Here is a 15,213-nt window from a genome sequence, read left to right as displayed (position 1 = left end):
TCACAGGATTTCTTCGCTAGTTCTGAAATACAAAATACCCATATGCCACCTGAACTGTGATTGTTTGCTGCACAAGTACTGAAAGTAGAAGTTGAGAGTGTCACACACTTCTCTAAACAAACAGTAACACATTGATTTACAGAACGTTTTATGGTGCAAGTGGATCTCAGGTCGCTAGCATCCCTAGTATTGTAAATCCTTTGCCACTAAGCTGAAGGAAAAGCTTCACTGGCTTCTATCAGCAGAGACTCCACTAGTATATACTTAACCTTTAGTTTTCTGTGAAATATTGGTACTTACATGCAACATTCCAGGGAAAATAATGTGTGGTATTCAGGAAGACATTTTCTCTGATTTTAAGTGTGAACTCATAAACAAAGCCATCTTTTGGCTATTTGCAGCTTGTTGTTGTTATATAAAATAGCAGTGCAAAAAGTGGGTTTTTTCCTTGCTGCTTCTACTTTGGAAATGGCAAATTTATGAAGAATTTAGGTGGTGACTTTGTGTACCTTGGGGTGCAGCTCATTAACACCAATAGAATTGAGTAGCCAAGTACCAGATATCCCAGATCAGCATTAACCCCTGGGGCAGTGGTGAGCTACCCCGATGTGACTTGTGACAGTGGACAAATAGAAGATGAAAAATCTTTTACCACAGATCTACGCTTCTCTTTCTTATAGCTGAGTTATGTTTTCTCGTGTGTAGACAGAGTGAGTGAAGTTTTCAGGATCGCAGCCATCAAGGAGAGAGAGAACTCCTCAGCAAACTTTCTAATTTATATTGAATGTGACATTCATGGTATGAAATACTCCTGTTGGCAGCTTGGGTTGAGTGCCCGGGTCTCGCCCTTCCTTGTCCCCGCACCTGGTGAGCTTGAAAACACTGAGACCTTGAAACCCACATACCATAGCTGGCTATGAAGTAAATATTTTCACAAATTCAGACACTAGCGTCTTCTAAAAGTACAGTTTTCCCAAGCATTAGAAGAGACTTTACTGAAAAGTTAAATTACTGAAAGAGAAGTAAGTTCTGTGTTGCTCAAACTAAGACATTGCACCCCTTATTTCATACCATACGTGTCACACTCAAGTTACTATTACATTTGTCTTCTAATAACCTGAATACATATAACAACTGTGAATACAGATATTTAAAGAAAAGTAGTTTGTGGGACTGTGGATTTAATCCACCATTTCAGTTAATTCTGCTTTAATATAGACTTGACTATACAGGAAAACTAATCTGAACCGAGCGCATTATTTTAAGCACAACAGCTTTAACTGAGATTTGTATTGTGTCCATTTGTGGACAATCTTCTGCTGGAATAGGAGTGGTTTGTTCCTGTTTAACTTACTTTGAAAATGTGTTTAACTAAAGAGTAGCAGGGCACATGAATTATTGAACAAACATGTCAACACATGGAGCCAGCCATTAGCAAGTCCATGTGAAGACGCAAAAGTAAAATTCATCCATGTTCATGTCATGGTTGATCTCTTCTTCCTCGCATCGTGTGGTGTCAGCATTTTTCCTGCAAAGAAGGAATCTCACTTTGCTGGGTAGGGAAGCTGACATGGTGCTGTTAGGTGTTAAGTTTGTCTGTATGAGTTTTAGGGAAGAGTTAGGAAATTACTTCAGCTGGGAAGTTTGATCCAACCTCCCAAGCTCCTTGAATTGGAGGTAGAGACTGAGTGGTTCAGGTTCCAGCTTTATGTAGCAGTGCCACCGTTTGGACTCTCTAAAACTGATAAGAGGCCACCAAAGGAAAATGAAGTCTGAAATTAGAAAAAAGGAAACTTATTCATGGCTTCCACATTGACTGCAAAATATGTAAAAGGATCAAAAAAGGCTCTTCATTGTGTTATAATTAGAAAACATTAATAAGTAATTCTAACTAGTTGAGCTTTTATTTAGATTCTTTCCATTCTCCTATATTCTTTCTCAGGAAAAAACCCTCAGAATTTTTATGTTTATCTAGGCAGCAAGGGGAATTTGCGAATAATCCTTTAAGAGGGTAGGTATAACTCTTCAACCAGAGACCTTTGAACTGACCCTGGGCCGTGTAACCTGCACAACCAGACAATTCAATTTGCCGGGGCGAGTGTCGTGCTTCAGGAGTACCTTAAGCTGTGTGACTCTGCGTGAATTACCGGCCCAGGTCGTTCTGAGATCTCTGTGATGCTCTGATGCCTGGTATAAACGTGCTCAAAGACTTATATTGTCTCTGACCTTTGCACAGACGTACAGGTGCTCATCCCTGTATAATTTACCAGGTAGCCTTCAACGTGACCTATTTGTGGCTCGGGTAGGCTCCAGCAAGTCAATGGAGTGTGACCACCCAGGTTCAGGCTGATGGGCAGGTACACTGGGAAACTTGGTCCAGAAAGCCCCCTCTCTCTGCAGCTGATGGGCTGTGCGATAGATTAAGTCACTCTGTCTATGTCTCTCCACTTCTACCACATACTGCTTTCCCAGTCAAGAGTGTGTTTGTTCCAGCTGTGATGTTAAAAAGTACAACTCCATTTACACCTACAAGAATAATCTGGCCAGGGTGGTTTTTGTCATTGCTGGCACACACACTCAATGTGGAAGCACGTGCATCTTGTATATGGTTCAAGGTATAACGTACACTCACATTTGTTGGCACTGCAACAGACTTAGGAATAAATCTGCCTCAATTTCTGGATGAAGGCTGTCTCTCTCCTACTAAAATCTGACATCCAGTTCTTGTTCTGTAGCCCATTGACTATTATGTGTCTTCTCTGTCCTCTGGCTGGTGCAGCCACCCGGTCTGGGGTGGATTCCATGCGTGTGATGCTCACACACATGCTCCTCTGCTGCCAGGAGTGAAGGACCTAATTTTTTTGTCACATGAAAAGAAACTTGCTGGTACAGTACATTACTAAATGCTAGAGACTTATTTCATGAAATGGGAACACCGCAGGGGAATCTGGCAAGGAAGATGTGTTTATGTAACTGAATTGAGTGTTGCAACTGCCATCACTTAGTTCCCTTGGCTGCAGTGAAGCGAGTTGTGAGAGAAAAACAATCCAAACAGAGATCTTCAGACACTCAGGGCAGCTCTAATTACTTACAAATAATTAATAAAAATGAAATGTAATCTTATTAGAAAATACAAATACCATTTGTTTTCTTACACCGTCATGTGTACCGAGCTCATTGATAGGGACAGAAACACTCTGGCTTTTGCACTTCTATTTGAAGTGCATATTCTTTGGGTGTCTTCAGCACATTCTGATATCCCAGGGAGATTCATGACACAAGAGTAATTGCACATAATGTAAACAAGATCTGCATTAGTTGGCTCTTTTACTCAGAATCCCTTTCCAAGTCCAGATGTGTGATGTGTAAATGTTAGGAGAACAGTCTCCTTATGAAGTAGCTTTATCAAACGCAGCTAGTCTTCCAGCAAAACGGAGAAAATATAAATTAGAGCTCAAGACCTTGGTCAAATCTGGTGCATAAAATTTTATGGTTATATTTAATGTTCCATATGTGCTTTGGACAAGTGCCATGTTTGTAAAGAACTGCTTCAATATTATTTTTTAAAAGTGACACTTTTAGCACAGTATCCTCTGCAAACTGTTCACTGCTCGCCATGTAAGCCAGCCAGACTCCAAATAAACTGTTTGTTTTCATGGGCTAAACCTGAGATCAAAATGGCTTTTAGAGCATGGCGATTTTCAAAACATGGCATGGTAGATGTCATATGTGACTTTTTGAAGCATAATTCAGAAGAGTTGATTAACTTGGCTGGAAGAGGAGAGTGTATGATATAAAAATCTGACAGGAGACAAGGAATTAGGAAGATGTATACATGTCTGCTAGTGCTGAATATCTGTTCTAGCTTGGTTTTTATAACATAATTAGATTTTAGTGTATTATATGAGCACTACATTCCTCCTAGCTCTTTTAGGAAAAACAAACCACAAACCAAGGAGATTCTACAAATTTGTGCCACTTTTCAGAGGTCCTAGCCTGTTTTTTTCTTCATTTCCCTAAATCCCTAAATAGCTGTCTTTTGAAAAAGCTTCCAAGCAGCATCTGGTGTGCTGTTATTACCACTACTTTTTGCTCTGAAGGCATAGCACTACTGGTTTAGAATGTTCCCATTCATTTGTTGCCTGGTATTTGGCCAAAAAATTTATTACTAATATAAGAGAAAGAAGTAAATTTTCAAGAGCCCAAATCAGAATGTAATCTGAACAAAAGAACAGCACTGCTTTGACCCTACAGGTCTTTTCAAATTTTGCATAAAATGGAAGAGACACAGCGTCTTGGAAGAAATCACAGGAATTCTTTGTGTTGGAAAGTGTGAGGCAAACTAAATAGATTGAAATAACTTCTGTTATATTTAAACATAAATATAATGCTACAGGCAGAGGAAAAAAAAAAAGATTATTTACACTTCTGAGCACTCAGGAGGTGTGAGAAATCTGTAGTGAAGGGCTTGAGCAAGTACTTAGCTAAAAATAACCTGTCCAAAACTGAATTACTACTACTATTACTACGACTACTAATTTCAGCTTCAGAATAATTTGCAGTCTTACATTTGTCATGTAACAAAATAAGAAATATATCAGGTGCAATTTCAGATTCATTTGCAATATGCTAACGTATACTAAGCACATAGTAATGGTTAACAAATATATAAATGTCTATTAAAATATAACGTCAATCTGTTATCACAGTAATTAAAAAATAGTTGTGAGACAAATCCTAAAATAAATGTGGCATTTTAAAGATGCAGAAGTAGAGGTTAAAGTGCTAACTGTTCTGAAGTATAGCTGAGGATGAAAAAATGTTCTTCGAGTCTAGGGAGTACGTGGAGAATGTCCATATGCTGGCATCAGAGATGGCAGGGTTTTTGTATGCTTACGTACAAAATTCATAAAGCATTATTGCTTGAAAACTATGGTACGTTTTTATGATCCTTTGGATATACAACTGGTGCCACTAGGAGAGTGTCCTTGCTTAGCAGAGATTTGGAGAACTTCTCTTGTAAAAAGAGCACAGTCGAATCTCAAAAGTTTTCTTTTATTCAAATGTAAACCAAATCTTCTGTGTGGACTGAGTCCAAATTTTACTTTTCAACTTGGCTCTAAAAGTTATCCTTGTGAATTTACAAACTGAAGAACAATAGTACATAGCAAATTGTACAACAACCTCAGTCATTACACTGTAAGAAAAATATATTTGCACTTTAATATCTTATAGCTAGTGAATTCTGAACCCCACTTCTTGAAAAAATGTCACTTTCATGTTTGAAAGCATAGTAACAGAAGCAACCAGTAAGATAGTCATTTTTTTACCTAAATTTTTACCTATTTTTTAAAGGAAAAAGCAATTATAATGAAATGAGAACAATTTGAATGCATGAAGCAATTGGTTACAGTAATTTGAATGTCTGCTGCCAAGCATGTAATAGTTAGGTGATGTTCAGTCGTCAAGACATTAATGGACTTCAACTTTTTCTTCATCTTTGGTGTGCTGTCCTGATGCTAGCAGTCCTTTGGCCAGCAGAGCCTGGGTGGGAGGGTATTTCCTAGTTGGAGGAAATTTGTCTGCTTATTTGTCAGAACAGCTTGTTCTGATTCATTCGTAGTCCCTGAGTGTCCTCACCTGCTGCATGGCTGTGGTTAGTTGCTTGGCTTCTTTAGCTATTTCTTTTCCATTCTAACACTCATCTGACTTTTCTCCATCTATCAGTAAGTCTTTGACAAAGTTTTTCCCTGTCTGCCTGGCCCCAGCATGGATTTTATCCCATGCTTGGAATCTGTAGCTACTATCTTAATTCAAAGTATAATTTCAAATTTTGAAGACCTTGACAGACTGGGGACATGGGCCAAGAGGAGTTCAACAAATGGCAATGGCAGACCCTGCAGCTGAGGAGGTATGTTGGTCCCAGTGCAGGCTGGGGACCTGTGGGGTGGAAATCAGCTCTGCAAAAAAGGACCTGAGGATCCTTGTGGGCAAAAAATGGATTTGAGCTGGCAAAGTACCCTCACAGCAAAGAAGGCCAATAACATCACGGGCTGCATTAGCAAGAGTATTGCCAGCAGGCGGAGGGTGGTGAGATGTATCTGGAGTGGCAGACATGGGCTTACTGGATTGATACCAGCAAAGGGTGAGAGAGATGACTGAGGGTTTGGAGCATCTGTTGTGTGAGGAGAGGAGACTGGGAACCCTCAAGAAGAAGAGGCTCAGGGTGATCTTGTCAATAGTACCTCATGAGAGGTAGAAAATAAGATGGAGCCAGGCTCTTCACAGCCATGTCCGGTGACAGGACAAGAGGCAACAGGCACAAATTCAACTACAGGAAATTCCCACTTAAGCATAAGAAAAAAACTTCACTGTGAGGGTGGTCAAATGCTGGGACAGGTTTCCCAGAGACTATGCGATCTCCCGCCTTGGAGATATTAGAAACCCAATGGTCCTGGGCAATCTGCTCTGGCTGACCCTGCTTGAGGAGTGGGATTGAACTAGGTGATCTTCAGAGGCCCCTTCCAACCTCAACCACTCTGTGATTTTGTAATTTCTCTTTAAAATATGTTGGAATTTGTGATCCCTCTAATGTCATTAGTTGAATTTTCTTTCAGTCTCTGCTCTGTCTTAGCCTGTCCCGGGTTCAGGTTGGCTTCTCTTAGAAAAGAAACAAACATATCAAAAAAACACTCATCCTAAAACACTTACTGGTCAGAAACAGGTAAATTTATAAAAACTTTTATAGAAAAAAAAATGGTGCAAGAAATTAGGAACTTGTCCAAGATGACAAATAGTGCCTTAGTCACATCTGGAAGTAGAGCTCATATTCTTCAGTCAGGACCACAATGACTTGACTGTGGCCAGACTGAAATTTTGTTTTTCCATACAATGACCATGTCATGAGAGAGAGTCGCTAATACAGGCCGAGAACTGGGTTTTTCCTTCCATAAAGTAGCTGCAGTAGCTAAAACTGAAAATACAAGAAAAAAAATGTATCTTGAATATTCATACCTTGATAAATGCATTAACAACACATTAGCACAACAAACTCCAGTAAGAGTCTTTAAGTCAACTGGGTTCAAACTTAATTGGATGGGTAAAATGTGTAAGATTAAGATCAGTTAAAAAGTTAGTGTTATTGCTGGAAGCTGCAGTGAGCAATTTTATTTTCTTGCTGAAGTTAACAAGCAGTGCAAGCCCAGCACATGAAGAGAGTTACGCAGTGATTACTCTTTACAGGGTTCCCAATCCCATAGCCTTAGCTATAATTCCAAATGTCTGGGCATGACATCATACCAAACAAAGTATATAAAACAACTCAATTTCACTGCTAAAAATGTGTTAACCTTTTAGCTGGACTAGAGGCAAGTCCTGCTGGATCCCAGCACTTTTAGCACAGTACCTGATTATTCTCTTCATCTGAAATTGCTGGATGAGAATATCTTGTCAGTGATTTCAGGCTAGTCTGAGTGGGTGCAATCATAGAAGGCCTTGTTGAAAATGATGCAATCTTTTATTTCTGTTTGTCATCCTTCAACCAGAAAGTTAACACTAAGAGCTTCCAATGAGCAGTATTAAAGCCTTCAAAAGACCCCGCACATCTTTTATTTTTTATATGTGTATAGATCTCCCATCTTCTAGCTATTAAATTAATTTTAATATATTTGTTTTCATTTTTATTGTGTTCTCCTGATTCAGCGATGATTAAGGAAGGGGTCTTGTTTTTCTTATCCCTCTTTTCTGATCCTGCTGCATCTATTCTTAAGATAGATACGGACACATTTGTACAGAGAGGTGGTGTAAGGCAGTATAGTTCACTAATTTGATGCTTATAATACGTGAGGAGAGCAACACGTACAGAGTCATAGGTAGTTCAGTTCTTCAGGTAAGGATGTAAGGTAGAGATATAAGTAATAACGCTTTATCCATCATAAAATTTCGAAATGGCTCAGAGGCATATCACTGCTGCAGCTGTTGCAGACCCTGTAATGGCATTAAGCTCTGACTCAGGGTGATTTTTCCTGTAGAAGATTCTAGCAGGAACTATAGTTCTGGTAATAACCCGAATAGGAGAATAAATAAGTTGAATATTAATGAATTGTACGTAATACAGATGCTCCAGGGTGAACCCAAGCAGGACAGGAAATATGTTTCTTTCTCAATTCTTTTCACACTAGGCTTTTTCAAGGCAAAACCCTCTGGTGGTCTGCCAGACCCCCCTCTGAACATTACAACTTTAACCCCATATGGTATTTATACTTGTTCTGATTAATCACTTGAACTAATCATTACTATTGTATATTTTCACCTATTGAGTGGAGGTAGTGTAGATATTTTTACCAGTATCTTTACTGCAGCAAGCTGAAATAATATTTTAGGATTTGATAGGAACTATCCTTTATGAAGAAAAGCAATTTTGGGGTCTGGCACTGCTCTTGGGAAAAGTAAAGAGGGAAAAAAACACCTCGGTGTTCCTTTATGATAATCTGCCCATCCAATTGATGCCAGCTGTGCTTTCTTCAGTAATAACCAGCAAGGGGTAGATACTTGCTCAGATACTGCTGATTCTCAGTGTTGATTCTCAAGCTGTGTGCGGGGTCTGTCCGTTCTGTGCCCAGCTTTTATTGATCTTCTCTGAAACGTGAGCAGGTGTATGCTACTGACTGACTCAAAGATTAGTCTTTGCACTTGTCAAACGAAATAATTTGGAAGCATTACATCCACGTAACGCATCCCTGAGTATAGCTCAGATTTTATCAGCTGTAGCAGAATTTCACCAGATAGACGTTTGTTTCAGAAAATATGCTGGGAGGTTCTTTTGACTCCTGTTTCTCAAACTCTCATATGACCCATATTAAAGCAAATGTCTCTGGGGGAAGTAAAAGAAGTTAAAAAAGGATGAAATTGCGTTCTCCTCCTGAGCCCTGAATGCCTTGATAAATGGCCATTTTTAATAAATGCATATGAGCTTGTATTGCTTCCATGGAGTGCAGTGTAGTAATAATTGACCTGAAGGTAGCACCTGTCTAAATGAGACTATGATGACATAAAAGGCTGTGTAGGACAATCTGCAGTGTTTTGAGTAACAGCTTAGCAGTATTTAGCAATGAATCGAAGAGGAACCTGTGTATCTTACCACTAACCACAACAAATATATGGTTGGCACTAAAGGTTAGTGATGCAGCTGGAACTATGTCCTATAGGCTTTCCATCCGTTCACTTTAAATAACAGAATGATAGTGGCCATTTGTTGAAATGATGTTTTCAAGCGATCATCAGGTAGTCTTTAGCAGTACCTACCTCTGATTCCTTGGGTAAGTCATGGTTATCATTACCACAGCTTTGACATCACCCTTACGTGCACAGCAGATGAACAGTCTTAGTTCTTGCATGCTGTTAATTCAGCATGTTAAGAAGTGTGTATCTGTCAATATATGTGTGTATGTATATGCATCTATTATTTTCTCACTTAAAATTGGGATAGGCAATAAAATCAGGTAGAACCAGGTTTGGCTTTGTGTAGCATACACAGGAAAGAGTGGTATAAAGACAGATTATATTGGTCCATGTTTATGGGCCGCATTAATACCTGGATTTGATAGAAGAACATCCCACTGACTGTGTTGTGAAGTTAGTGGGTGTATGTATGACATCTCTGTTATAATTCAAGGTCAGCAACTGAAAATCCATTTTTCTATCTGTGCCTTAAGCCACATTTCCAGGGTCATGTTTAGCCTAGATTGCCTGGAGCTGGAAGAGTGGAAAACATGGCATGGGGGGCTCACTAGGCCCCCATCCTCCTTCAAAACTAGCTTAGCTCCTGCACTGGGATGAGTGTTCTATGAAGGAAACACCAAAAGGAGGGCACACAGTAATCTTGACAGAAAGTATTCTTCGTGCCTTATCTTCTGACAAAAAAGAAGAGGGAGATTTTAACAAAAGGTGTCTTTTAAGGGCCTATAGTCAGAGTTACTGGGCACAACAGATACTGCTGAAATCGAAGGTTCTCAGCACCTATGGGGTATATAAAACTAAGGGTATAGCTCTGAAAGCAGAGAATTTTATAAAAAAGCTCTTTGTTAAGGACAAGGCAAGACGACAGAAGGGACAGGGAGATAGGAAGGACAAATGTGCCTACCTAAGGAAAAGTACAGGTGTTTGTAATTATATTACAATAAAGCAGAAGACTTCCATGTTTCTGTAGTGCAGTGAGACAAATATTACATGAAATTTTGTTTGGGTTTTTTTCAATTACTATTTTAGAAAGCTTTGCAAGTATACTGTCAATAAAGCAGAAGACTTCCATGTTTCTGTACTGCAGTGAGACAAATATTACATGAATTTTGTTTGGGTTTTTTTTTTATTATTTTAGAAAGCTTTGCAAGTATACTGCCTTTTAGGAAATCATGAATAAAAATGTCTATTTCAGAAATACAAACCCTTAGCACCTATCTCTGAGAAAGGAGATTGTCAATGTAATACAACTTTGATAATTTGAGTCAGTCTTCTACAGAATGAAGTTGTAGATATCAGTGTGCATCACTTGCATGAAAGTCTTCCCTATATATCTGTTTGCTTATTTTACTTTGTTGTCACCCTTTTCATTTAGATAACAGGGTTTTAATGTTAGAGAAAATTTATGCAACTACCGCTTTGTTGCAGCAAACAAGGCAAGCTGTAGAAAAGCAAGAGAGGATACAAAGAACACAAAGTTATACCAGGCTTAGAGATGAACTCATGAGTGGGATGGATAGTGCTAAATAATTATACTGAAGAAAAAAGGGAGTTATCAGAGTGAGATAATCGTAGCCTTTAAAGTGTTCAAGCAAACACTGTAAATGAAAGCAAACTAACAATTCATACTTCCTAGAAGACAGTCATACAACGGCAGTAGCCTGAAGCTGAGGAAGAAAATGTTTTAAGATTGATTTTTAGAAGATCTTAGCAGTTAAAAAAGTCTTGTAAGGTATAGTGGGGGAAGTACTGCTCAGGTTATAATCAAACATGGTTGGTACTGGTAGGAATGGTTCCATCGAATGCAAACACTAAGTGGATGATACTCATAGTCAGTTCCTCGTTTGTATTGAGTGAGTCCACTCAGGTTTCCTTTCTTATTTCTATTTGTTGTTACACGCTCTGATACGCTGCAAAGATCCTCCTCTGCTGTTACACCTGTGCTCTGTGTGTGTGCGGACTAAAGATTACATTGATCCAGGGGCCAGGCTGAACCCACGATGTCACAGATTTGTTATGTAGAGGAAGAGGGTGGTATTCCTGAAAGTGTGACTAGGTCTTGTTTTGGGCTCATTTTGGGTAAGTCAGAAGTTTTTAGTTATTGCAATAGGAACCCCCTCAAAACCTGCCAATAATCCCCCAATTAAAAAACAGTAAATCCTATTTTATTTTTTTTCCCCAAGGAAAAATAGGGAATTAGAGAGAGCTGCACAGGGTAATACTATATTTTTTGAGTTTGGGTTATTCTGTAAGATGTTTCCTCTACCAAGAAGGATGGCAGGGGAGGGATTAGCTTCAGTGTCCCCTGCATTTGCTTTCTTGTGTAATTACGGGAAATGCATTCAGTGTGCAAGGGTATCATTGCTGTCCTGCTGTTTTATCATTTCTTTATGAGATAATGTTGATTTCACCAATGAAATGCAAATTTAGTTTACAGTGCTTCTTTTCTCTGTATAAAGGTTAAAATGCTTATTGTAGATAATACTGTTGGTGGTGCTTTTGAAACAGTCTTTGTCAGCTAATTTCAGCAATACATGGTTTTAAATGCTGTTCAATGCAACTCCATGAGTTTTATGTTGGCCCACATTAATTAAATTTAACCCAACATGCATGCTGTTACCATTTTGCTATAATTTGATCGAGTCATCATAAAACCTTGGTACCAACAAAAAAATAAATGTAGATGTGTGGAGTATATTTAATATATAGTGTGCCTTCTGTGTGTTATGGCAAACCGAACATACAATTATTGAAGTTGAGCCATCTCAACTCTATAATCATAAAATTCTTCTAACGCAGGGGGCTAACGAATACTCCTAGGAATGCAGATGCTAATGAATTCTGTGTTTGGAGGGTATGTTTCTGTTTACTTATAAACAAATAGTTTGTGTTGCTGGTGATAAAAGGGCTTAGAATTTTAACAAGTCCTGTTACAATTAGCCCCAGTGTAGATTATAGACAGCTCCATTTACTAAATGCTGGGACTCCAACAGCAATAAAATACATGCAAGAATGGAAGTAGTTTTCAGCTAGCAAGCGACTTCTAACATAACAGCAAGGCCAGTACTAACGGAAGTTGTCTTTTTTTATTGTTATCTCTTTAATTTATCTCGCTTTCCTGTGTAAACTGCTCACTATTGTGCACAGAGAGGGTGTGTGTTAACTTTGGTGACATTGTGTTACTCCCATTAAGTAACGCTGTACACAGGGTTTTTTCAGTATGACTAGTTAGGATTATTTTCTTTTTTTCACCAAACTGCATGAGCCAAATAATGTTTCATAATTGATAACAAATCCCATTTCTACTTTAGGTGGTACAGCAATAAATTCACTGTCGCGGTTGGTAAAAAGATTATATAGAAAAAGGAGAGTGAGTTTTTAATATATTTAGTATGAAAAAGTAAAAAGGTGGGGTAGAGGATTTTATGAAATGAGATGTTTTGCTGTAGACAATAATGGAATATAGCTCTGAAAATGCTGAGTTGGAGTAATGAGCGAATAATGTCTAAAGTTTATCAAAACTGAAAGAACTGATGTGAAATGAAGCCTCCTAAGAAAATTCTGTTCTGTGGCTGTTTTGCTTTGCTGTTGTCGCCTGTCACGCATGAATGGAAATGCTGCATTCTCCGGGGAGCGGTAAAGCTTCTGTGTAGGTTGTTTATTTCCTTAATCCCTCCTTCTTCGTGATTTCCAATGTCAGATATAAAATGGAAAGCCTGTAAATATAGTGATTATCATACTGATTATCACCTGCATCAGGGAACGCCCTGGCTGGCCGCTGTAACCCTAGCAGTCTCCACATGTTACAGCCACTTAGATTTTAACCTGACTACTTTATTAGAGCCGTGGAGCTCAGTATGAGGTGCCCTAGGGCTGCACAGATGGGGTCTGCTTGTTTCCTGTTCTCACTGTTATTGTGAATAGATACTAAAAGGTTCTCATCGCTTTTATCTGGTTAATTTACTTTGAACTGTCCCTGGCATTCAGGGCCTGCCTCACGTTTCTCACCATTTTGCAAACACCAAACTGTAGTCCCCAAACGAGTGTGTTTTTTAGAGCTTTATTATCTTTTTTTTTTTTTTTTCCACTGGAAGGGCCTTAATTCTTAGAGGGCTGTAATTCTGAGAGAGGCTGATTCTTAGGGGGCTGTAGGCACAGCCCTTGCTGGAAGAAGCTGCTGAGGAGTTGTTCTGAGGTTCAGTTGATAGGAGGGAAGAAAATTAAGATTGCTGTTGTTCTTTGGCGCGTTCAGACACCCTTAGATTAGAGGTCAACTGCAGGAAAATGTATGATTGTATGCTAGCTGCCATTATTCATGTAGCCAGGCAGCAGACTGGGCTAAAAGATGACGCTCTAACAGGAAAATCTGAAGATGAGATACTTTTTTAACAAATGTGCAATCATTTATCCTTTCTTGTGGAAGAGCCAGGTCTTTCAAACCACATGTGCTATGCATGGGTGCCCCAGTACAGAAAATTAAGATGAATTCTCTCAGAGTCTCCCACATAAGGAAACACTACTTAACTGGAATAGTTTTTATTTCACAGATGTAAGAATGCACTGGTGTCCAGTTTCCTGGCCAAACAATAGTTTAACACAGATGTTAATGTCCTACTGCATTGGGACATTAAAGAAATCCCCTTAGGACAGATCAGCGTTAACTTCCGATTTCAATTGCACGACCAAAATCCTGAGGTTAAAGAAGTAATTTGGCTACAGTATGTAATTTTTAGTCTGTTTTCTTATTCTCTGCCACCTTACCACTCCCTTATTTCTCTTATTTTTGGTGGGTTTTTTTTCTTCCTGTGTCCCAGTCCCATTTGAGGCTTTCTTGATTGTGTTGTGGTTCATTGTACGTGCATCACTTCAGAGTGGGAGCTCGCAGGCGCCCTTTTTCATATGAGCATAGGCTTTGTTAATCACATGCTGGTTTAGGAAAACACTGCATGATATCTCTGAACCCTACACTCCTTCTTGACAGCCAGGCTAGCAAATGTCATTGCCTGTGTGATGTACAAGAAGGAATTCAATTGTAAGTAAATTGTCAAAGTGGCTAACCTTGCCCGCACCCAATTGTCAGGACCATGATTCAGTTTTTCTGTCAACATCAGCTAAGGCTAACCCGGTCAGCCTTATGTTTCTGCAGTGAAGCAGCCCGAGGAGTTGTGCTTTTCAGCTTATCACATTTTATTAACCTCAACTTGCTGCTGTTATAATCAATTGTACCCACTTCAAATTCTTACGTGGCCCCCAAATTGGCAGATCATCTAGGTCCACGAGTGGCTATTTTGTGCAGCGCTGAAAGCTGTCCTAGGGACACTGGACTTAAATGGTTTGGTACGGGAGTTATTTTTGTTTAGTTGGATCAACTCACCATTTTGGCTCAAGACTTCTCCCTCTATTAATATCACTTGGCAAAGATAATCTGGAAGAATGCAAGTTAAAACATAAAAGACTTGGAGGGTTTGCTGCAATATTTGCAATGTTAAGGTAGAAAGGGAGTAAGGGGAAAACGTTGCTATTGTCTTCTGTCTCCTTGCTTTTCTTTCAAAACACATTTTAATTGCTCCCATTAATATAAATAAGAAATGAGGACATTCTGATACCCTGATGTTTCCTCTGTTCTTTCAGGAAAAGAACATAGTTACATTGCCTAAAGCAGTGATTAAGACATTAGAGTATTTTAAAATGCTCATTTGATTCCACCACAAGGGTTTGAACACATTTTGTGATCCTGTTATTTTTTAATACGCTGTAGATGACAAATGATTTTTTAAAATGCTTTGATAACCTGTATCCCATGAAGTGCCATACGTAAATGGCGATACGATATAATTTCCGTTAAAAATATGTCCGAAGGATGTTTGTCTGGATTTGAAGTAGTGGTTTCCTAGTCAAAGTCCTATCTCCAGAAGTAACTTTCCTCGCCTGGAAAAAAACATATTGTACCTCCTTTATTTGAACTTGTGAAGTGTG

The 15,213-nt window shown here is 38.9% G+C and overlaps 1 protein-coding gene across 1 annotated transcript in view; it reads left to right on the top strand.

Moving 5' to 3' along the window:
• The window catches only part of ADK (adenosine kinase), a 296,855-nt gene that overhangs the window by 235,984 nt on the left and 45,658 nt on the right, over positions 1-15,213 (top strand). The gene's annotated exons all lie outside the window — the stretch shown is intronic.

Source organism: Calidris pugnax, unplaced genomic scaffold, assembly GCF_001431845.1.
Source record: "Calidris pugnax isolate Ruff unplaced genomic scaffold, ASM143184v1 scaffold196, whole genome shotgun sequence".
Taxonomy (NCBI): Eukaryota; Metazoa; Chordata; class Aves; order Charadriiformes; family Scolopacidae; genus Calidris; species Calidris pugnax.
The sequence above is the reverse complement of the archived record's forward strand: the minus strand, read 5'-3'. Positions and strand labels throughout refer to the sequence as shown.